This window comes from Mytilus edulis, chromosome 12 (genome assembly GCF_963676685.1).
Source record: "Mytilus edulis chromosome 12, xbMytEdul2.2, whole genome shotgun sequence".
Lineage (NCBI taxonomy): Eukaryota > Metazoa > Mollusca > Bivalvia > Mytilida > Mytilidae > Mytilus > Mytilus edulis.
In genome coordinates, this window is record NC_092355.1 from 49,995,313 (window position 1) to 50,019,569 (window position 24,257).

General features: G+C 32.6%; 2 long non-coding RNA genes across 2 annotated transcripts; one reads left to right on the forward strand and one right to left on the reverse strand.

The window, feature by feature from the left end:
- The first annotated feature begins 449 nt into the window (after positions 1-449).
- Positions 450-5,329, forward strand: LOC139498717 (uncharacterized). Its single transcript, XR_011657998.1, has 3 exons — positions 450-661; positions 3,130-3,333; positions 4,406-5,329. It is a non-coding gene; the product is annotated as an uncharacterized lncRNA (long non-coding RNA).
- A 13,405-nt stretch (positions 5,330-18,734) lies between these two features.
- On the reverse strand, positions 18,735-23,409 carry LOC139498718 (uncharacterized). The gene is made up of 3 exons (XR_011657999.1): positions 23,284-23,409; positions 20,759-20,962; positions 18,735-19,686 (listed from the first exon to the last, which is right to left on the reverse strand). It is a non-coding gene; the product is annotated as an uncharacterized lncRNA (long non-coding RNA).
- Positions 23,410-24,257: the final 848 nt, after the last annotated feature.

A 24,257-nucleotide genomic window follows, 5' to 3' on the forward strand; every position in this document is an offset into this window, starting at 1 on the left:
AACCGCCGATATAGTCGCATACTCAATATAGATTAACCGACCAATCTCTCGGTTAGCCGAGTGTCGGCCGTGCAATGATTACAATATAGTTCAATTAAAATTGAAGATGCAATTAAATAGTCATCACCGGCGATGTATTTTTTTTCCAGGAAAATGTAAGATGGGAGGAAATACAAAATATAGAAATGATAAACTAAATTTAACCAGTGAATGAAATATACGCTTATACACAAGGAAGAAAACAATGAGTGGTAACATTCATTTTTATATTATCAAAAACTATTTCGATGGACGAACAATTACGGAATGTGAAAGTATAATTAGAAAATATTTCAAAAATAGAAAGACAATGAAAATTAAGTTTTCGTAGAAACAGATATATTATATGATTGTATTCCAAACTTTTCCCACTCGAATTTTTAGTAAGTAGGTACAAAATACTTCACAGGGTTATACATCTATGTTAAAACATTATATGTACAAAATAGGTGAAAATCGATATCGTATGAATTCTAACAATATTATTTTGAATTTATAATTGTATGTCTGATAGAGCTCACATAATATAATTGTTTAAAAGGAAGCATTAGTACATGTATGATGTGCTTAATTATAAGTTGGATTATGTGTGTGTTTTGTTTTGGACTCATATTATATTCAGGTTTGTAGATGTGTAGTAGTACACGTTATTTGTAATGATATTTTTTTTCTAAATCATCATGGAGGTTGGGATGTTTATGTACGAAATAATTAAAATCATGAAAAGTTATATATAATACAATGTAACAATGATTCTGTTAAAGTTGTTTTTTTTATGACGTAGTCAATTCTGTTAGTAAAAAAGGGTGTGTATGCTTATTCATTTCTCTTAAAAGTTAGTTTGGAACAAAAGTGTTTTCCAGACTTAGTTTATTATGATAGAAAGGCCGATTCTCTATAATACAAATTAATATTAAAGAAAACAGCTGATTACCTCGGTGTATATATTTGTGCATAACTCAATGACACTGTCAGGCTAAACAAACCATAGTTCATTCGCCTAGACATTCTTAAGTGTATAAACCAGTGCATTTGCTGTGTGCATATTACATGTATTAAAAAGAAATCGATTGCTTTTGTAATTAAAATTTATGTTAAACAAATGGTTTCAATTCAATTTACATTTTTATTTTTAATGTGTTAATTAAAAGCTAAGTATCTATCATCTAATAAAAGCACGAATCTAAATTTCTGAAAGTATTTCGTTCATACAATCCGTTAAAATTTATTTTAGAAAGCGATCTTAAAAATGTGCATTCTAACATTTTCATTTTGGCTTACGTTTTAATGTGCGTAGCGCTAGGTGACACCAGTATCGTGCGACAATTCTAAGCAAATCAGTTTCGGCCACCTTCAGTCAGAATGTAGATGTGAAACCCTGTGCCTCCTGTATAGAGAGTGACACGTTTATAACACATGCAACATTTTTAGAGGTCAGCCGGTGGCCTGTTAAAACGCAAAATATATCCCTATTTTGTATATCCTTTTTTTCAAAGGCAGTCAAAATGTCCTATTGTTTTTATCTCGATGGGGCTCTATAACATTACCTACCTAATGGATTTATAAAATAAACCTTTATTTCACCCCAAAATGCGAACAGAAATGACAATTGTATGTCACTTTGCCTTTGAAACAGGATCCACTATAAATAAATATATTTAAACTAAACAGGATGTAATTGATGAGTTACTCGAATGAAGACAAAACAACTGTCTTTTTGAAATAAGTTTATTGAAATATTCAATAGCGATAGGCAATAAAATATTCAGCTTCATTATATTCTTTGTAGCTGTTAAATAAGAATACATTATTGAAAAAATGTGTTAAACAAGACATTGGCTATGTTTCACATTAGTTTAAAAAGTAATAATAAATGAAAAATTACAAGAATAAAATATTACAATACAATGTTAAATAAAGTTCAAATATTGGATTCGGAAAATGGAAATACTTATATAGATCCGTCACCCAAAATGTTTCAAATTGTCATATTTTTTTGGCATTATATTTGTAGTTTCGCAGTAAAAACGAAAGTTTGAAATCTTTACTATTACCAATGTTATTTCAACTGATCCGGCGGAGCTTACGTTTTAATTTGCATAAGGACAGTCTATTTGAAGATGTGTGTGATAAGGATGATTGCCGTTATAATTATATCTGATTTCTAATCAACTATTAGTGTCATCAAAGGTTGATGAGTTTATTCTAAAACACCTATTTGTAGATGGACTGGTTTTTCATGGGCGAACCGGTTAAACTCCGCCTAGTCAATTGAAATAAATTGAGTATTATACATACTTTGAATACTGACACTGACACCTTTGAGCATCAAAAAGATATCATTTGATTGATGCTTTAATTTTTGTTTTTAAGATGATAATAACTTTTCTTTAATTTATGCAAACTCTTCTTGTTTTTTTTTACATTTTACCAATTTTGTACATTTTAATAGAATGTCGGTTGTTATCACTATTGTGTGTAATATTCTTGTGATCTTTTTCTCAGATAATGTTTTTGATATAATGCTATTAGCTTGAGATTTATTGATTAACTATTTTTTATTACGGCCTTCAACAATGAGAAAACTACATAGCGTTTAATTAATGAATGACTATAATATTTTTTCTGTCTATGAAGAAATAACATAAAAAGTTTGGTGCACACTAAATAACGCGTGTAGCGGGTTATTTAACAGTGTGCACCACATTTTTTTATGTTATTCCGAATAGACAGAAAAAATATTACAGTCATTTCTTATAATTCAATTCTCAATTCCATTTTGAACCGTAGAAAGCCATGAAAAAACGTTGATGACGTCACGGTCACATGACTAAATTATGTCTATGAGCTGATAACAAAATTACGTCAGGCAATCAGAAGACGCTTACATCCAAAATTAAATTATTCGACTTTAAAGGGCTTAAACGTGAAAAAATATGACACCATTCAAACAATAAAATAAACACCCTAGTTACACTCTCAATCGAAAACTGATAAAGAGTTTACAAATATTATACATTTAAGTATGATTGTAACACTACAAGGCTAAGTGTGCTGAAAGTAAAATGTAACATTTAAAACAATTTCCAGATGCGTTATGGTGCTACCAATGCGGTGATAGTTCGAAATTAGGACCATGTGTAACAGATACAGCCGGCATGGAAGCGGAAAATAACAGACGGTATGCTTCTCTAAAAGAGCCGGAAACGGATAAGGACAAAGTTCCATATAAATATTTAAAGGATTGTTTAAACACCAGTGAAATCTGTATTATAGAAAGAATTGAAGAACAGGGTGAGATATATCATGATAGACTGTAAAAAAAAGTATAACAAAAATACCGAACTGAAAAGGTAATTTGAAAAGACAATGCATAAAAGTTGACAAAATCTGACCAAAAGAACAAATGGAAAACAACTGTCATATTCCTGATTTATTACTAGCATTTGTATATGCATATGGTGTGTTAAACCTAGTTATAACAAGTTAGTAACACCTCACACTTGTTTGCCACTTGTTTACTATTTCCATTAATTTGACAACATTTTGTGATCAGCACAGACAGACAAAAATAGGTTCGTGTGTCAATAATTGTGATACAGTGGACAAAACTGTGTAAAAATACATCCGACATACAACACCATTGACACAAAAATCAAAATAATTTTATTTATATGCCAGCTGAGGACCATCGCCAGATTTTTCCTCAGTTTGGAACACCCAATTGGTGGTCATCGGCTGTTGTCTGCTCTTTTGTCGGGTTGTTGTCTCTTTGACATATTCCCGATTTCCATTCTCAATTATAAACATACGTACAAATTAATATAATAAAACCACAAGAAACATAAGTGGAGTTTTATTAACCTTATGTGTCCGAAATGGAAATGAACGATAAAAAAACATAAAAAAGTTCAGTACCCCACGACAACCACTCATTATCAATCAATGAAATAACAAACCTTAACTAACTTGAAAAGCATGGCTTGAACAGGCAACTGTCTGGGGGTAGATACGGAAGTTTGTTGCTTATTAACTCTCAAGAATAAAACTCCTAACATGTTTTTACGAAGTCTTATCATACAATTTAATTGAATTCGATAAAACTTGTTAAAGGTCAGAAAGTATTTTAAAAATTCATCAAAACATACTACACAATTAATAAAGATATCATGCCTGTATATGTATCGAGTCACTGAATAGGTTTTAACATCTTACTCAAATGCATGTCCTGTATTTTTTTTAACGATTCTCATCCTTCAGATTTTACGATATTATCTGCCGCTCATGTACTATAAATTGTTTTTCCTCTTTGACCAAATACTAAGTTATGTGTATGTTGTATTTTTCCATTATTATAATATTACAGGAAAAACGCATGCATATCTACGAGACTGTCACTATACCGGAAGGAGCTACTCGATTCAAGATCCAAGGTTTGATGACCTTGACCCTAGTCTCAATCACACCACGTGCATATATGAAAAGGGATCAAGCAAGAAATTGGTGTGCGTTACAATCTGCAATACAGACTTTTGTAATGGACCTCAGATTGCTGGAGGATCAATATTACAGATACAAACATGGCTGCACGTATTATGTGCTGTTGTAGTGATTCTCAGACACATCTCGTAACATTTGTTTTCTTCTAAAATTAAAAATTAAATCTCAATGTCTTAACCGCAAATAACGCATCATTTTAGTCAGGCTAAAGATTGTAATGCATTGCTTCGTCTACCTATTACAATTTACCTTTCAAAGATATGTATACGCCCCCATTTTCCTAAAAGAGAATAAACATTTGTGGAAAATGAAAACATAAATATGAGTGCATTTTTATATAACAATATGCCTAATTTTGGTGGTTTCCCCTCCATTTGATTGGAAAACACATATATATCTTTCAAAGTAAAATACTATTTAATCTACTAGATATATATAGATGCCATGTTTTTTAAAAAGTCAGTAGTATTTGAATCAGAATATTTTCTGGTCATGCTTACAAATATCTATCATCATTCATTGAAAAATTGTATAGATTAGTTTCACTTGAATTTTTGAATAAAATTTTGTTTACATTTCAATATGTATTATTTAGTAGTTTTCGTTTAAGGTGGTACCCAACACTTTCACTAAAATTAATTTGGCTCGTTTAATTTTCATAAAATTTTAACAATGTATTTACTTTGACCCTTTAACCAAAATATATTAATTTCAAAAATTTTGAACCAACCATTTTATCAGAAAAATTACACTGGTTATATAGCAGTTTGACAAACACCAATTTTGATCATTGAGACAACATAAAAAAAGAAGATATGGTATAATTTCCAATGAGACAACTCTCAACAAGAGACAAACATGCCACAGAAATTAACAACTATACCGTCACCGTACGGTCTTCAACAATGAGCAATGCCCATACCGCATAGTCAACTATAAAAACTGTGATTTTAAAAGTATTTAGGAGCCTGCCAATTTTGTTCAATTGTAATCATTGACCATAATAAAAGTTTAATTTTATGAATAAATGTGAAATTCTAAAAAGTGATTAAAACGTGAATAGAAGGATGTAAAGGAGTATTGTTATGAAATAACAACCAACCAAACAAAACAAAACAAAAACAAAAAAACAACATCTAGAGGTCAACATATGCTATAAATTAATACATGAATTAATGCACGAGTGTGTACAGTACATGTAACCTGTATGTCAAGTTTTAAATTGCCGTGCTCAGTCTTTAATTTTAAAAGCCGTAAAAATTATCAACAGTCCGTAATCACTTTTCTTGGGATGTTTCTCACTTAGACCACAAACAAAGAGATGTATTTATGATTCACATGATTTTATTTCCGAAAACAATATTACCAATTTTTAGTTAGCTCTTTACAAGCAATATTCATACATCTGAAAAATGTCGCCGGTAATTTTGCAACGATTACGTCGAAAAAGTCTGCCAGTGACGTCGTGCACTTTAGCGCTAACGTTGAAGTTACAAAGGGGGGGACGCAATTTTTAGGATAAATCGCGTTTATCATAGAATCCAGCACGGTGACATATATTTTTTATTTCAGATTTGGAGAAAGCATGACAAAATGCAGTTCATGCAGAAAAATGATAAAAATGACATTTTCAGAAACACTTTATTTCTATATTTTTGGGATTAAAAAAATCCCACTTTGAGCATCTGGTTCGCAATGTCAAGCAAAGCTTGAAAATTTGTATAGACATTCGTGTAGGGATTAATTTTTTTCCTTATTGTCACTTATCACAGCTTCAAATTGAACCCGATCTTAATAATTTACAACAAAGAATATTTGCTCCAAAAATTTTATAACGTTGTTTAACTTTTTGGCAAAATTGCACAAATCCCCAATTTTCAGCCTCAATTTTCTCGAAAACGAGCACGGTGACCAATGTTTGAATAAATCTGAACTATTAAGAAGACACTGTTAGTGAATCATCCTTTAAGGTGGTACCCAACACTAGTACTTTCACTAAAATTTATTTGGCCCGTTTAATTTTCAGAAACATTTTGTTAAAGTATTCACTTTCACCCTTGAACAAAAATATAAAAAATTCAAAAATTTTGAACCAACCGTTTTGTCAGAAAAATTTCACTGGTTATATAGCAGTTTGACAAACACTAATTTTGATCATTGAGCAGCTTAATATTCCTTTTACAACACAACGTAATTAAAACGTTTAACTGACTTTACAGAGTTATCTCCCTGTAGTGTTAGGTACCACCTTAAATATAAAAATAAGAAGTCGGATGTTTGTAAATGAGAAAGACAAAGGGAAAGAATGAGCAACACGAACAACTTCGGGTATCCCTTTTTTTACAGTCGGATGTTTGTAAATGAGAAAGACAAAGGGAAAGAATGAGCAACACGAACAACTTCGGGTATCCCTTTTTCTCTCTGTGTTTAATTATGAATGTTGATAGTACTGTGTGTGTGTGTGTATGTTTGTGTTGGGATGGTGGTTACACAGATTATGTAATATAAAAATAGCATGTGGTATGATTCCCAATGAGATAACTCTGATCCCAAGGCCAGATGAAGTACAATGTTAGAGATTATAATAATCGCCGTACCGCCTTAAACAATGAACCACCCCATACCGCATAGGAAGCTTTAAATAAACTTTTAGTGCCATAAAGAGCCTACTTTTTATGTAAAAATGGCGAGATTTGTTATGAATTACAAACACACTATACATCCGAGTTCAAATAAAGTGGTAGTTCAGCAATTATAGCACACGTACGGCGACCTTCATCAATGTGAAAAATCCATACCGTTTTGTCGGCTATAAACATGACTTTTTTACAACTTTCGTGCCGCAGATTCAGCGTTTATCGGTAGTTTGTACATTTTTCCTTTGATGTGTACTCGCTGATAATGTGAGATAAAAAAATATTGGGTTAGTACGCAAATGACATGCGCGAATGCAACGCCTAAGGATCTACTTTCCCCTTTCATCACACAATTGCGCATGATTTTTTTCCGCAGAAACGCACGAGATTTTTGGCGAATGAAATACTTGACATTGTTTGAAACTTTCACAAAGTCCGTTTAACCTTTTTGAACGATTGTTGTGAAAATGTGAACAGAAAATGCTTGAAAAACCCGATAGATTAAAAAAAAAACAATGCGTTATATGAAGTATAACATATCGTCCATGCTGAGTTTTTATTCATACACAACCAATACATAGCCTGGTGCTGTTCCATGTAGTTTTCTTTTTCTGTTTCTTGAGAATTATTTGTTTTACCTGTTCAGTAACTATTAAGTGTTACAATTCATATTTAAACGCAACACATAAATAGTTACCAAAAAGGTACCGCTATCGCATGAGGGAAGCTAGGAAAAAAAATGAAATTTACGCATTTTCGACATTTTTGTGGGACCATCACAATCTAATTAAAATTAAATCTCTCACTCGCTCATTTTTTAATGCTTAGTTGGTGCTCCCACGAGTGAGTGAGAGATTTAATTTTGATTAGATTTGGACCATCATATACAATTTTAAAAGATGTGGTTTTATTGTCAATATGACAGATATTCATAGAACAAAGTACAAAAAAGTGAACCGTGATATTCATATGCGGATCTAGGATAAATTTAAAAAAAAAAAGGGAGGGGGGTAACCGGGGGTACCAAACTATTAAAAACAGTAATATATAAAAGTCTGCTTTGACCAGAATTGTATCCTTTATAACGGGGTGACAGTGACCCGTGTGGCCTACCCCTAAATTCGCTTCTGAAATTAAAGGGAACAGCAAGGCCTTTAAACTCCAAGTTTCATATTTCTGGTCCGTGTTGAAAATAAATGAACATGACTTTGAAAAAGCAAGAATTATAAGCTAAAAATTTTGTGACGTCTATTAAAATGTTTGAAATAATTATGAAGTCGACAGGAAATGAGCTTGTTCAGATAATTTACAGTCCGACAGCTTACATTGCCTCCCGTATCTGGTATAAATGTCTCCTCACAGTGCTTTCTTAAAATTATTTGAACTCAATGTGATCGTTTTCATGATGAACACTGAGCGAATAATGACAAAATAAATGTTATTTTATCCACTAAACTATAGGCGCCGTCACGTAAAATTGGCACCATGTTTTTTGTCAAAATTTTCTTAAATATCGACCGCGTTTACTATTAGTACCGTCAATTTTATTACTACCACTGGGTCGATGCCTCTGCTGGTGGACTATTAGTCCCCGAGGGTATCACCAGCCCAGTAGCCAGTACTTCGGTACTGGCATGAAAATACGGATTTTTTGTGTTATTAAAATTTCCTGTTACAAAATATTAGAAATTATTATAAATTAAGGAATGAATCTCCCTCATGCAAAGCTCTGATTCCTTTCACGGATTTGGCTATACTTTTTGGACCTTTTGGATTATTATAGCTCTTCATCTTTTATATAAGCTTTGGATTTCAAATATTTTGGCCACGAGCATCACTGAAGAGACATGTATTGTCGAAATGCGCATCTGGTGCAAGAAAATTAGTACCGTCAATTTTAATACTAAAGATCATGTATTTTAATTAGCGGAAGAAAAATCCTGTCCAAATATCCTCTATATATATAGCTACTGTCCTACCTTTTATTGTGTTTGCACTGTATAATCCTGACCTTCACATAATCCAAGATTATTTTGTATGGTGGAATCCGACATTGTTATTACCGGAAGTGTTGCCGTGGAGTTCCACGTGCTCTCGGAGCTTTTCGTCATCTTTACGTAAAAAGCGCGGGAAATTGTATCATCATTGACAATGGTATTTAAGGAATGACTGTAATATTTTTTCTGTCTATGAAGAAATAACATTAAAAATTTGGTGCACACTGAATAACGCGCGTAGCGGGTTATTTTTAAAACAGTGTGCACCACATTTTTTATGTTATTTCGAATATACAGAAAAAATATTACAGTCATTTCTTATAATTCAATTCTAAATTCCATTTTAAACCGTAGAAAACCATGAAAAAACGTTGATGACGTCACGGTCACATGACTAAAGTATGTCTATGGGCTCATAACAAAATAACGTCAGCCAATCAGAAGACGCGTTACATCCAAAATTAAATTATTACCGGATAGTAACGAATGTTATGGAATAAGGGATCCTAAAAAAACCAAGATGGCGGTTCTACAATGTAACTAATCTTGGAAATGTGAAGGTCAGGATTATACAGTGCAAACACAATAAAAGGTAAGACAGTAGTGGATATTTGGACAGGATTTTACTTCCGCTAAATGAAAAACATCATCTTGAGTAAACGCGGCTGATATTAGAAAAAATTTTGACAAAAAACATGGTGCCAATTTTACGTCGCGGCGACTATACAGTAAGTAAAATATAATTAAATCGTTGAACTCAAAATAATTATCGATGAAAAATCTGCTGATTCATATCGTCTCATTCTTATTTCTGACTATCACTATGCTTATGTTTTGTGAAAAATAAAGAAATTTGACTAACCGGTATGCTACCATTTTATTTGCCATACACTTTATCGCTAATCCTGGCTGACCCGGCCGCTTGAACTTTTAAAGCATACGACAATCACTTTTCCGTTGTGACGTCACATTTTGTTTTATGACGTCAAAATTTTATAGGAACCTGTGTGAAATCCAGAAATGGCGGACTAATAGCGAAAAGGTGTATTGTTAGTGTCATGTCCAAAGCAGAATATTAATGAAACGCATGCAATACTTTGTGCAAGAGAACGCCATGTTTACTGCACTGTGACAAAATTTCAAATGACGTAATGCAGCCTGTGACGTCAAGTGTGATTCGCCGTGATATGACGCGAAAAAGATCTACAAGAAGTTGGTTTGTTATTTTCTCTGTTATTGTAGTGATTTTTTTTTTAAATTACCGATAAACAGAAAAACGGACTTTTTGTTTTTGATACTTACTTTATCACAGAAAAATCAGGCTTCGGGCTCACCTGATATTTTACTGTAATAAAGTCAGTATCAAAAACAAAAAGTCCTTTATTCTACATGTATAGACGGGTGTATCTGTAACTGACCTAGAAAACATGGGTGCATCAATTAACCTCTCATGACCGATCCACCATTACAACTGTGAAAAATAACGCACATGTATAATACATAGATCAAAACATTGTCGATTTTCTGTTTGCATAAATTTTGTATTTCTCTTATATTCACTATGGAGTCCAATGATATTGCCTACAATGTAATTCAAAGTTATAAATAAAAGGTGGAGGCATTTCTTTTACAATTAAAGTTGTACAAATAATCGTAGAAAATTTTAAGATATTGAAAAACTCAGTAAATAAAAATATGTAAATAAACAAGTCGTGCCGACTACACACAATCCCTTTTTTATTTTTAAATAAAACTTGCATGTTAGACTGGTAGACGAATGTTGACAAGTCGTCAAACTTAAATTATCTTAGATTGCCTCTGTTTGTATATAATATCTACACATGAGATGTCCCAAGTCAGGAGCCTCTGGCCTTTGCTTTTTTAGTCTTGTATTATTTTAACTTTTAGTTTCTTGTGTACAATTTGGAGTTTAGTTTGGTGTTCATTAACACTGAACCAGTATATATTTGTTTAGGGGCCAGCTGAAGGACGCCTCCGGGTGCGAGAATTTCTCGTTGCATTGAAGACCTGTTGGTGACCTTCTGCTGTTGTCTGCTCGATCTATGGTCGGTTGGTTGTCTCTTTGGCACATTCCCCATTTCCATTCTCAATTTTAGTTCCAGGATGTTGAAAAGGAGGACTGCCGAGTGCGGGTCCCCAAACAATACACAATTTGTATTGGAAGCGGTAAAGAAACATTTGATTAAACATGAATGAAGCTTCATTAGGGGGCCCGGTACCTCCCTTAATCCGTTCCATTTCTTTAGATAATAACAATGAAACCTACCCGAGACTGCATTATAAGTGACACAGTGTTTAATTGTCCTCATACGAGAATTTATCAGGTCAATAAAATTCACATCGGGTGAGGCGAAATCATACCCGATATGAATTTTATTGACCCGATTAATTCCGTATTAGAACGATTGAACACTGTGTAACAAATTTATCCTGATTAACCAACCAATTTGCGAGAAATTACTCTAAACTTCAAGATAAACTGTGTTACAAAGCATATCAACCATGCAGGTGTGTATTGACGATTTTGTTTTATGCATGACGACAATCTTTATGCTGCAAAATGGACAGACGTTCCGACAACATTCACTCAGACAAACATACTGTTAACAGACGAGTGAAAACACGAGTGAGGCGCTCAAAATATAATTAAAGTGGGAAACCAAATCAGCGTATAGATATATTATAAATGGCAGTGACGCCTTCTTGAAAACTTATGAAACTAACATGTATCTCAAGTAGAAAATCTTCAAAATCTTTAACTACGATATTGAAGATCAGCCGATCCGAGAACACAATTATTTCGTAGTGCATTTCTTTTAGAACATAAATGAAAATAAAAAAAATCCCACCTGCGCTTTCTCAAAGAAATTTTTACAGTGTGTTGTACTACTTTTGGGACAAATTATATCAAAATTATAGAAAACTTCATCGGCCCTAACTCAAAATATGGACAATTCTATGTTTAAGGTGACTTGAAATCTTTTGACAGCTTCCCAAGTGCTAATTTTTAACCTTTTTCAGCTGGACTAAATCACTACTTTCCTTTAAAATTCTGGACCCAAATTTTTTTTACAGTGTAATTTCACCCCCTTACTTGCAATTTGAGGCATTAAACATGGAGAAATAAATTTGGAAGGGATATAAAAATTAATGGCAAGTAACCCACTGTCAACACTAGGGACTATATAAATCGTCAATACATACCTGCATGGTTGATATGCTTTGTAACACAGTTTATCTTGAAGTTTAGAGTAATTTCTCGCAAATTGGTTGGTTAATCAGGATAAATTTGTTACACAGTGTTCAATCGTTCTAATACGGAATTAATCGGGTCAATAAAATTCATATCGGGTATGATTTCGCCTCACCCGATGTGAATTTTATTGACCTGATAAATTCTCGTATGAGGACAATTAAACACTGTGTCACTTATAATGCAGTCTCGGGTAGGTTTCATTGTTATTATCTAAAGAAATGGAACGGATTAAGGGAGGTACCGGGCCCCCTAATGAAGCTTCATTCATGTTTAATCAAATGTTTCTTTACCGCTTCCAATACAAATTGTGTATTGTTTGGGGACCCGCACTCGGCAGTCCTCCTTTTCAACATCCTGGAACTAAAATTGAGAATGGAAATGGGGAATGTGCCAAAGAGACAACCAACCGACCATAGATCGAGCAGACAACAGCAGAAGGTCACCAACAGGTCTTCAATGCAACGAGAAATTCTCGCACCCGGAGGCGTCCTTCAGCTGGCCCCTAAACAAATATATACTGGTTCAGTGTTAATGAACACCAAACTAAACTCCAAATTGTACACAAGAAACTAAAAGTTAAAATAATACAAGACTAAAAAAGCAAAGGCCAGAGGCTCCTGACTTGGGACATCTCATGTGTAGATATTCTATACAAACAGAGGCAATCTAAGATAATTTAAGTTTGACGACTTGTCAACATTCGTCTTCCAGTCTAACATGCAAGTTTTATTTAAAAATAAAAAAGGGATTGTGTGTAGTCGGCACGACTTGTTTATTTACATATTTTTATTTACTGAGTTTTTCAATATCTTAAAATTTTCTACGATTATTTGTACAACTTTAATTGTAAAAGAAATGCCTCCACCTTTTATTTATAACTTTGAATTAGGCAATATCATTGGACTCCATAGTGAATATAAGAGAAATACAAAATTTATGCAAACAGAAAATCGACAATGTTTTGATCTATGTATTATACATGTGCGTTATTTTTCACAGTTGTAATGGTGGATCGGTCATGAGAGGTTAATTGATGCACCCATGTTTTCTAGGTCAGTTACAGATACACCCGTCTATACATGTAGAATAAAGGACTTTTTGTTTTTGATACTGACTTTATTACAGTAAAATATCAGGTGAGCCCGAAGCCTGATTTTTCTGTGATAAAGTAAGTATCAAAAACAAAAAGTCCGTTTTTCTGTTTATCGGTAATTTAAAAAAAAAATCACTACAATAACAGAGAAAATAACAAACCAACTTCTTGTAGATCTTTTTCGCGTCATATCACGGCGAATCACACTTGACGTCACAGGCTGCATTACGTCATTTGAAATTTTGTCACAGTGCAGTAAACATGGCGTTCTCTTGCACAAAGTATTGCATGCGTTTCATTAATATTCTGCTTTGGACATGACACTAACAATACACCTTTTCGCTATTAGTCCGCCATTTCTGGATTTCACACAGGTTCCTATAAAATTTTGACGTCATAAAACAAAATGTGACGTCACAACGGAAAAGTGATTGTCGTATGCTTTAAAAGTTCAAGCGGCCGGGTCAGCCAGGATTAGCGATAAAGTGTATGGCAAATAAAATGGTAGCATACCGGTTAGTCAAATTTCTTTATTTTTCACAAAACATAAGCATAGTGATAGTCAGAAATAAGAATGAGACGATATGAATCAGCAGATTTTTCATCGATAATTATTTTGAGTTCAACGATTTAATTATATTTTACTTACTGTATAGTCGCCGCGACGTAAAATTGGCACCATGTTTTTTGTCAAATTTTTTTCTAATATCAGCCGCGTTTACTCAAGATGATGTTTTTCATTTAGCGGAAGTAAAATCCTGTCCAAATATCCACTACTGTCTTACCTTTTATTGTGTTTGCACTGTATAATCCTGACCTTCACATTTCCAAGATTAGTTACATTGTAGAACCGCCATCTTGGTTTTTTTAGGATCCCTTATTCCATAACATTCGTTACTATCCGGTAATAATTTAATTTTGGATGTAACGCGTCTTCTGATTGGCTGACGTTATTTTGTTATGAGCCCATAGACATACTTTAGTCATGTGACCGTGACGTCATCAACGTTTTTTCATGGTTTTCTACGGTTTAAAATGGAATTTAGAATTGAATTATAAGAAATGACTGTAATATTTTTTCTGTATATTCGAAATAACATAAAAAATGTGGTGCACACTGTTTTAAAAATAACCCGCTACGCGCGTTATTCAGTGTGCACCAAATTTTTAATGTTATTTCTTCATAGACAGAAAAAATATTACAGTTATTCCTTAAATACCATTGTCAATGATGATACAATTTCCCGCGTTTTTTACGTAAAGATGACGAAAAGCTCCGAGAGCACGTGGAACTCCACGGCAACACTTCCGGTAATAACAATGTCGGATTCCACCATACAAAATAATCTTGGATTATGTGAAGATCAGGATTATACAGTGCAAACACAATAAAAGGTAGGACAGTAGCTATATATATAGAGGATATTTGGACAGGATTTTTCTTCCGCTAATTAAAATACATGATCTTTAGTATTAAAATTGACGGTACTAATTTTCTTGCACCAGATGCGCATTTCGACAATACATGTCTCTTCAGTGATGCTCGTGGCCAAAATATTTGAAATCCAAAGCTTATATAAAAGATGAAGAGCTATAATAATCCAAAAGGTCCAAAAAGTATAGCCAAATCCGTGAAAGGAATCAGAGCTTTGCATGAGGGAGATTCATTCCTTAATTTATAATAATTTCTAATATTTTGTAACAGGAAATTTTAATAACACAAAAAATCCGTATTTTCATGCCAGTACCGAAGTACTGGCTACTGGGCTGGTGATACCCTCGGGGACTAATAGTCCACCAGCAGAGGCATCGACCCAGTGGTAGTAATAAAATTGACGGTACTAATAGTAAACGCGGTCGATATTTAAGAAAAATTTGACAAAAAACATGGTGCCAATTTTACGTGACGGCGCCTATAGTTTAGTGGATAAAATAACATTTATTTTGTCATTATTCGCTCAGTGTTCATCATGAAAACGATCACATTGAGTTCAAATAATTTTAAGAAAGCACTGTGAGGAGACATTTATACCAGATACGGGAGGCAATGTAAGCTGTCGGACTGTAAATTATCTGAACAAGCTCATTTCCTGTCGACTTCATAATTATTTCAAACATTTTAATAGACGTCACTAAACTTTTAGCTTATAATTCTTGCTTTTTCAAAGTCATGTTCATTTATTTTCAACACGGACCAGAAATATGAAACTTGGAGTTTAAAGGCCTTGCTGTTCCCTTTAATTTCAGAAGCGAATTTAGGGGTAGGCCACACGAGTCACTGTCACCCCGTTATAAAGGATACAATTCTGGTCAAAGCAGACTTTTATATATTACTGTTTTTAATAGTTTGGTACCCCCGGTTACCCCCCTCCCTTTTTTTTTTAAAATTTATCCTAGATCCGCATATGAATATCACGGTTCACTTTTTTGTACTTTGTTCTATGAATATCTGTCATATTGACAATAAAACCACATCTTTTAAAATTGTATATGATGGTCCAAATCTAATTAAAATTAAATCTTTCACTCACTCGTGGGAGCACCAACTAAGCATTAAAAAATGAGCGAGTGAGAGATTTAATTTTAATTAGATTGTGATGGTCCCACAAAAATGTCGAAAATGCGTAAATTTCATTTTTTTTCCTAGCTTCCCTCATGCGATAGCGGTACCTTTTTGGTAACTATTTATGTGTTGCGTTTAAATATGAATTGTAACACTTAATAGTTACTGAACAGGTAAAACAAATAATTCTCAAGAAACAGAAAAAGAAAACTACATGGAACAGCACCAGGCTATGTATTGGTTGTGTATGAATAAAAACTCAGCATGGACGATATGTTATACTTCATATAACGCATTGTTTTTTTTTAATCTATCGGGTTTTTCAAGCATTTTCTGTTCACATTTTCACAACAATCGTTCAAAAAGGTTAAACGGACTTTGTGAAAGTTTCAAACAATGTCAAGTATTTCATTCGCCAAAAATCTCGTGCGTTTCTGCGGAAAAAAATCACGCGCAATTGTGTGATGAAAGGGGAAAGTAGATCCTTAGGCGTTGCATTCGCGCATGTCATTTGCGTACTAACCTAATATTTTTTTATCTCACATTATCAGCGAGTACACATCAAAGGAAAAATGTACAAACTACCGATAAACGCTGAATCTGCGGCACGAAAGTTGTAAAAAAGTCATGTTTATAGCCGACAAAACGGTATGGATTTTTCACATTGATGAAGGTCGCCGTACGTGTGCTATAATTGCTGAACTACCACTTTATTTGAACTCGGATGTATAGTGTGTTTGTAATTCATAACAAATCTCGCCATTTTTACATAAAAAGTAGGCTCTTTATGGCACTAAAAGTTTATTTAAAGCTTCCTATGCGGTATGGGGTGGTTCATTGTTTAAGGCGGTACGGCGATTATTATAATCTCTAACATTGTACTTCATCTGGCCTTGGGATCAGAGTTATCTCATTGGGAATCATACCACATGCTATTTTTATATTACATAATCTGTGTAACCACCATCCCAACACAAACATACACACACACACACAGTACTATCAACATTCATAATTAAACACAGAGAGAAAAAGGGATACCCGAAGTTGTTCGTGTTGCTCATTCTTTCCCTTTGTCTTTCTCATTTACAAACATCCGACTGTAAAAAAAGGGATACCCGAAGATGTTCGTGTTGCTCATTCTTTCCCTTTGTCTTTCTCATTTACAAACATCCGACTTCTTATTTTTATATTTAAGGTGGTACCTAACACTACAGGGAGATAACTCTGTAAAGTCAGTTAAACGTTTTAATTACGTTGTGTTGTAAAAGGAATATTAAGCTGCTCAATGATCAAAATTAGTGTTTGTCAAACTGCTTTATAACCAGTGAAATTTTTCTGACAAAACGGTTGGTTCAAAATTTTTGAATTTTTTATATTTTTGTTCAAGGGTGAAAGTAAATACTTTAACAAAATGTTTCTGAAAATTAAACGGGCCAAATAAATTTTAGTGAAAGTACTAGTGTTGGGTACCACCTTAAAGGATGATTCACTAACAGTGTCTTCTTAATAGTTCAGATTTATTCAAACATTGGTCACCGTGCTCGTTTTCGAGAAAATTGAGGCTGAAAATTGGGGATTTGTGCAATTTTGCCAAAAAGTTAAACAACGTTATAAAATTTTTGGAGCAAATATTCTTTGTTGTAAATTATTAAGATCGGGTTCAATTTGAAGCTGTGATAAGTGACAATAAGGAAAAAAATTAATCCCTACACGAATGTCTATACAAATTTTCAAGCTTTGCTTGACATTGCGAACCAGATGCTCAAAGTGGGATTTTTTTAATCCCAAAAATATAGAAATAAAGTGTTTCTGAAAATGTCATTTTTATCATTTTTCTGCATGAACTGCATTTTGTCATGCTTTCTCCAAATCTGAAATAAAAAATATATGTCACCGTGCTGGATTCTATGATAAACGCGATTTATCCTAAAAATTGCGTCCCCCCCCTTTGTAACTTCAACGTTAGCGCTAAAGTGCACGACGTCACTGGCAGACTTTTTCGACGTAATCGTTGCAAAATTACCGGCGACATTTTTCAGATGTATGAATATTGCTTGTAAAGAGCTAACTAAAAATTGGTAATATTGTTTTCGGAAATAAAATCATGTGAATCATAAATACATCTCTTTGTTTGTGGTCTAAGTGAGAAACATCCCAAGAAAAGTGATTACGGACTGTTGATAATTTTTACGGCTTTTAAAATTAAAGACTGAGCACGGCAATTTAAAACTTGACATACAGGTTACATGTACTGTACACACTCGTGCATTAATTCATGTATTAATTTATAGCATATGTTGACCTCTAGATGTTGTTTTTTTGTTTTTGTTTTGTTTTGTTTGGTTGGTTGTTATTTCATAACAATACTCCTTTACATCCTTCTATTCACGTTTTAATCACTTTTTAGAATTTCACATTTATTCATAAAATTAAACTTTTATTATGGTCAATGATTACAATTGAACAAAATTGGCAGGCTCCTAAATACTTTTAAAATCACAGTTTTTATAGTTGACTATGCGGTATGGGCATTGCTCATTGTTGAAGACCGTACGGTGACGGTATAGTTGTTAATTTCTGTGGCATGTTTGTCTCTTGTTGAGAGTTGTCTCATTGGAAATTATACCATATCTTCTTTTTTTATGTTGTCTCAATGATCAAAATTGGTGTTTGTCAAACTGCTATATAACCAGTGTAATTTTTCTGATAAAATGGTTGGTTCAAAATTTTTGAAATTAATATATTTTGGTTAAAGGGTCAAAGTAAATACATTGTTAAAATTTTATGAAAATTAAACGAGCCAAATTAATTTTAGTGAAAGTGTTGGGTACCACCTTAAACGAAAACTACTAAATAATACATATTGAAATGTAAACAAAATTTTATTCAAAAATTCAAGTGAAACTAATCTATACAATTTTTCAATGAATGATGATAGATATTTGTAAGCATGACCAGAAAATATTCTGATTCAAATACTACTGACTTTTTAAAAAACATGGCATCTATATATATCTAGTAGATTAAATAGTATTTTACTTTGGAAGATATATATGTGTTTTCCAATCAAATGGAGGGGAAACCACCAAAATTAGGCATATTGTTATATAAAAATGCACTCATATTTATGTTTTCATTTTCCACAAATGTTTATTCTCTTTTAGGAAAAAGGGGGCGTATACATATCTTTGAAAGGTAAATTGTAATAGGTAGACGAAGCAATGCATTACAATCTTTAGCCTGACTAAAATGATGCGTTATTTGCGGTTAAGACATTGAGATTTAATTTTTAATTTTAGAAGAAAACAAATGTTACGAGATGTGTCTGAGAATCACTACAACAGCACATAATACGTGCAGCCATGTTTGTATCTGTAATATTGATCCTCCAGCAATCTGAGGTCCATTACAAAAGTCTGTATTGCAGATTGTAACGCACACCAATTTCTTGCTTGATCCCTTTTCATATATGCACGTGGTGTGATTGAGACTAGGGTCAAGGTCATCAAACCTTGGATCTTGAATCGAGTAGCTCCTTCCGGTATAGTGACAGTATCGTAGATATGCATGCGTTTTTCCTGTAATATTATAATAATGGAAAAATACAACATACACATAACTTAGTATTTGGTCAAAGAGGAAAAACAATTTATAGTACATGAGCGGCAGATAATATCGTAAAATCTGAAGGATGAGAATCGTTAAAAAAAATACAGGACATGCATTTGAGTAAGATGTTAAAACCTATTCAGTGACTCGATACATATACAGGCATGATATCTTTATTAATTGTGTAGTATGTTTTGATGAATTTTTAAAATACTTTCTGACCTTTAACAAGTTTTATCGAATTCAATTAAATTGTATGATAAGACTTCGTAAAAACATGTTAGGAGTTTTATTCTTGAGAGTTAATAAGCAACAAACTTCCGTATCTACCCCCAGACAGTTGCCTGTTCAAGCCATGCTTTTCAAGTTAGTTAAGGTTTGTTATTTCATTGATTGATAATGAGTGGTTGTCGTGGGGTACTGAACTTTTTTATGTTTTTTATCGTTCATTTCCATTTCGGACACATAAGGTTAATAAAACTCCACTTATGTTTCTTGTGGTTTTATTATATTAATTTGTACGTATGTTTATAATTGAGAATGGAAATCGGGAATATGTCAAAGAGACAACAACCCGACAAAAGAGCAGACAACAGCCGATGACCACCAATTGGGTGTTCCAAACTGAGGAAAAATCTGGCGATGGTCCTCAGCTGGCATATAAATAAAATTATTTTGATTTTTGTGTCAATGGTGTTGTATGTCGGATGTATTTTTACACAGTTTTGTCCACTGTATCACAATTATTGACACACGAACCTATTTTTGTCTGTCTGTGCTGATCACAAAATGTTGTCAAATTAATGGAAATAGTAAACAAGTGGCAAACAAGTGTGAGGTGTTACTAACTTGTTATAACTAAGTTTAACACACCATATGCATATACAAATGCTAGTAATAAATCAGGAATATGACAGTTGTTTTCCATTTGTTCTTTTGGTCAGATTTTGTCAACTTTTATGCATTGTCTTTTCAAATTACCTTTTCAGTTCGGTATTTTTGTTATACTTTTTTTTTACAGTCTATCATGATATATCTCACCCTGTTCTTCAATTCTTTCTATAATACAGATTTCACTGGTGTTTAAACAATCCTTTAAATATTTATATGGAACTTTGTCCTTATCCGTTTCCGGCTCTTTTAGAGAAGCATACCGTCTGTTATTTTCCGCTTCCATGCCGGCTGTATCTGTTACACATGGTCCTAATTTCGAACTATCACCGCATTGGTAGCACCATAACGCATCTGGAAATTGTTTTAAATGTTACATTTTACTTTCAGCACACTTAGCCTTGTAGTGTTACAATCATACTTAAATGTATAATATTTGTAAACTCTTTATCAGTTTTCGATTGAGAGTGTAACTAGGGTGTTTATTTTATTGTTTGAATGGTGTCATATTTTTTCACGTTTAAGCCCTTTAAAGTCGAATAATTTAATTTTGGATGTAAGCGTCTTCTGATTGCCTGACGTAATTTTGTTATCAGCTCATAGACATAATTTAGTCATGTGACCGTACGTCATCAACGTTTTTTCATGGCTTTCTACGGTTCAAAATGGAATTGAGAATTGAATTATAAGAAATGACTGTAATATTTTTTCTGTCTATTCGGAATAACATAAAAAAATGTGGTGCACACTGTTAAATAACCCGCTACACGCGTTATTTAGTGTGCACCAAACTTTTTATGATATTTCTTCATAGACAGAAAAAATATTATAGTCATTCATTAATTAAACGCTATGTAGTTTTCTCATTGTTGAAGGCCGTAATAAAAAACAGTTAATCAATAAATCTCAAGCTAATAGCATCATATCAAAAACATTATCTGAGAAAAAGATCACAAGAATATTACACACAATAGTGATAACAACCGACATTCTATTAAAATGTACAATCTTGGTAAAATGTAAAAAAAAACAAGAAGAGTTTTCATAAATTAAAGAAAAGTTATTATCATCTTAAAAACAAAAATTAAAGCATCAATCAAATGATATCTTTTTGATGCTCAAAGGTGTCAGTGTCAGTATTCAAAGTATGTATAATACTCAATTTATTTCAATTGACTAGGCGGAGTTTAACCGGTTCGCCCATGAAAAACCAGTCCATCTACAAATAGGTGTTTTAGAATAAACTCATCAACCTTTGATGACACTAATAGTTGATTAGAAATCAGATATAATTATAACGGCAATCATCCTTATCACACACATCTTCAAATAGACTGTCCTTATGCAAATTAAAACGTAAGCTCCGCCGGATCAGTTGAAATAACATTGGTAATAGTAAAGATTTCAAACTTTCGTTTTTACTGCGAAACTACAAATATAATGCCAAAAAAATATGACAATTTGAAACATTTTGGGTGACGGATCTATATAAGTATTTCCATTTTCCGAATCCAATATTTGAACTTTATTTAACATTGTATTGTAATATTTTATTCTTGTAATTTTTCATTTATTATTACTTTTTAAACTAATGTGAAACATAGCCAATGTCTTGTTTAACACATTTTTTCAATAATGTATTCTTATTTAACAGCTACAAAGAATATGATGAAGCTGAATATTTAATTGCCTATCGCTATTGAATATTTCAATAAACTTATTTCAAAAAGACAGTTGTTTTGTCTTCATTCGAGTAACTCATCAATTACATCCTGTTTAGTTAAAATATATTTATTTATAGTGGATCCTGTTTCAAAGGCCAAGTGACATATAATTGTCATTTCTGTTCAAAAATAGGGATATATTTTGCGTTTTAACAGGCTACCGGCTGACCTCTAAAAATGTTGCATGTGTTATAAACGTGTCACTCTCTATACCGGAGGCACAGGGTTTCACATCTACAATCTGACTGAAAGTGGCCGAAACTGATTTGCTTAGAATTGTCGCACGATACTGGTGTCACCTAGCGCTACGCACATTAAAACGTTAGCCAAAATGAAAATGTTAGAATGCACATTTTTAAGATCGCTTTCTAAAATAAATTTTAACGGATTGTATGAACGAAATACTTTCAGAAATTTAGATTCGTGCTTTTATTAGATGATAGATACTTAGCTTTTAATTAACACATTAAAAATAAAAATGTAAATTGAATTGAAACCATTTGTTTAACATAAATTTTAATTACAAAAGCAATCGATTTCTTTTTAATACATGTAATATGCACAGAGCAAATGCACTGGTTTATACACTTAAGAATGTCTAGGCGAATGGACTATGGTTTGTTTAGCCTGACAGTGTCATTGAGTTATGCACAAATATATACACCGAGGTAATCAGCTGTTTTCTTTAATATTAATTTGTATTATAGAGAATCGGCCTTTCTATCATAATAAACTAAGTCTGGTCATTTTTAAGAGAAATGAATAAGCATACACACCTTTTTTTACTAACAGAATTGACTACGTCATAAATAAAACAACTTTAACAGAATCATTGTTACATTGAATTATATATAACTTTTCATAATTTTAATTATTTCGTACATAAACATCCCAACCCCCATGATTTAGAAAAAAAATATCATTACAAATAACGTGTACACATCTACAAACCTGAATATAATACGAGTCCAAAACAAGACACACAAATAATCCAACTTCTAATTAAGCACATCATACATGTACTTATGCTTCCTTTTAAACAATTATAGTGTGTGAGCTCTATCAGACACAAAATTATAAATTCAAAATAATATTGTTAGAATTCATACGATATCGATTTTCACTTATTTTGTACATATAATGTTTTAACATAGATGTATAACCCTGTGAAGTGTTTTGTACCTACTTAGTAAAAATTCGAGTGGGAAAAGTTTGGAATACAATCATATAATATTTCTGTTTCTACGAAAACTTAATTTTCATTGTCTTTCTATTTTTGAAATATTTTCTAATTATACTTTCACATTCCGTAATTGTTCGTCCATCGAAATAGTTTTTGATAATATAAAAATGAATGTTACCACTCATTGTTTTCTTCCTTGTGTATAAGCGTATATTTAATTCACTGGTTAAATTTAGTTTATCATTTCTATATTTTGTATTTCCTCCCATCTTACATTTTCCTGGAAAAAATACATCGCCGGTGATGACTATTTAATTGCATCTTCAATTTTAATTGAACTATATTGATATCAATGATTAGTTTATTTACAACCACTGGGTCGATGCCACTTGAAGATTTATTTCCCCGACGAAACGCACTTCTGGTGCATTAAATTTTAAACTTGTTGCCTTTTGTTAGCTATTATTCGTGTGTTTCTTTGTCTTATATGTTTTCCCAATTATTTGTATTGTAGTCCTGTAATATTATGTTGTTATTTTAATGTTATTTTTAACATTGCCATTAAAGCGGGAGGTTTGGCATGCCAAAAACCAGGTTCAACCTACATTTGTTTTTCTTTTAAAAAATGTCATGTACCAATTCAGGAATATGGCCATTGTTATTTTATAGTTCGTTGCTGTGTGTGTTACATTTTAACGTTGTGTCGGTTGTTTTCTCTTATATCTGAGTGTGAATATGTGGC